This window comes from Cebus imitator, unplaced genomic scaffold (assembly GCF_001604975.1).
Source record: "Cebus imitator isolate Cc_AM_T3 unplaced genomic scaffold, Cebus_imitator-1.0 Scaffold514, whole genome shotgun sequence".
Lineage (NCBI taxonomy): Eukaryota > Metazoa > Chordata > Mammalia > Primates > Cebidae > Cebus > Cebus imitator.
Window position 1 is genome coordinate 1,026,415 of NW_016107829.1, and position 2,007 is coordinate 1,028,421.

Below are 2,007 nucleotides of genomic sequence, written 5' to 3' on the forward strand. Positions count from 1 at the left end.
TATAAAAGAGGTTTAGTCAAAAAGACCAAAGCCCATATCATCATCAGACTCCTTGGATTCTTCTTTCTTTGCTTCCACTTTCTTCTCCTCAGCTGGAGCAGCATCAGTGGAGAGGGGGCAGGACCTCCTTCTGGTACAGCACCAGCTACTGGAGCAAGCTCACCAGCCCCTACATTGCAGATGAGGCTTCCAATGTTGATGTTAGCCAGGGCCTTTGCAAACAAGCCAGGCCAAAAAGGTTCAACATTTACACCGGCTGCTTTAATGAGGGCATTGATCTTATCCTCCGCGACGGTCACCTCATCGTCGTGCAGAATGAGGGCCGAGTAGATGCAGGCAAGCTCGGAGACAGGGGCCATGGTGCGGGTGAGTGTGGGGCTAGCGCTGCCCGACGCGATGCTAGTCGCCGGATGAAGTGAGGGCCTCACCCCAACGCGGCCTTAGCTTCCTCGGAAGGACCAAGCACCTTGGCGGCAGCTGAGGAAAGGGTAAACTGTATGTTTTAATTCTTACAGTTTAATTTCAAAGCTGAATGGGCCATAGTATATCTAACCGCTGATAATGGATAAAGCAACATTCATTGCAAGGCTGCCAAATGCAAGGTGCTCTTATTAGTATGAAATCACCTAGAGGGGCAAAAATAAAGATTGACAGAGAATGACTTTATAACACTACAAAGTTAATGAGCATAGGAGTAAAAAGCCTAGGGCTAAAAGGCAAAGCTTAATATTTGTGTAAGGGATGGCACAGTGATCATTAATAAGACTGATAATACATCATTAATGGAATCAGAACTAGCAAAAGAGCAATGATTCCTATACGAATATTCTAATGGGTTGTTTATAATTTGTGTGGCTATTGTAGGCAATCCCCTGGAAACATTTGCATATCAAATCTAATGGCAGATCAGATTTAATAAAAGCTATACTGTTTATTGAGTTTAATCATATGCCGCAAACTGTGCTAAGACTTTATAAACATTATTGAATTTAGTATTCACATCAACCATGAAGCAGATATTATTATTCCCATTTCACATACTGACTGTGGTCAGATGTAGTGGAGTGGGGATTATGACTCTGTAGCCTGTCTTCTAAATGTCTATTTTATCCAGTTATTTCTTTCCACAATTCCTAAGCAAGTATACATTTATTTCTCATATTAAGGATCTTCTTCAAGCTATAAAAGTCATGTCTTCCTAAAATAAAACCATTTAAGTTATGAAAAAGTCCTTTGCTTAATGTGACACATGTAGTGTGGGCATGATAGGGTGGCCGTGAAGATGAGAAAAGAGCTGGAATGTGATCTGTAAGTTTGCTTCTAAACCCAAAATTATGAGTCTTCAATTGGAGTGATTTGATGTGCTTAGATAAACCACTTATCCTAATATGTTATTTGTAATTTGTATCCTCACTTTAAAAACATTGGGCAATATTCCTAGAAGATCTCTGTTAGTATGCCTTCAATGGATAATACTTTAAGCTAGCAATTAAAAACCACTTATTGAAACAGCTCTATGTATCTAATTTTTTTTAACTAGGCATTGCAGGCATTGTTTTAAGCAATATCAAGTTCAGCAAGGGTGATAGACATATAAACAATGAAATGAAATGCAAAGTATTATGAACCATATTTAATATTGTAGCAGAGATTTGTTAAGCTGGCCCTGCCATCATTGCTTCCCCTTTTCTTAGTGGAAAAAAATTTTTGCTTTTTTTTTCCAAAGGAATCTATTTTGCTTATGACAATGAGTTATATCCGACACAGGTGTGGGTCCAACACTGATACATAGCCATCGGAAAGTACTCTATTACCACATCTCTCACCTCATCCCAAATTTATTCAGGAATGAGCACAAGACTCAAATCAAACCAATTGCATTCCCTTTCTCAGGAATTTAAATCTTATACTAAATGGCACAATGCTTTTTACAATAGGAATCGTTCCATTCTGATGGCAACACTCTGGAGAGATGCTATTGTTTTTCAGCACCAAAATTCCTAGGAC

At 39.2% G+C, this 2,007-nt stretch overlaps 1 pseudogene across 1 annotated transcript; it reads right to left on the reverse strand.

The window, feature by feature from the left end:
- Positions 1–6: 6 nt before the first annotated feature.
- LOC108292933 lies at positions 7–488 on the reverse strand (annotated as a pseudogene). The gene has a single exon (XR_001820492.2). The product of XR_001820492.2 is annotated as a 60S acidic ribosomal protein P1-like (transcript).
- Positions 489–2,007: the final 1,519 nt, after the last annotated feature.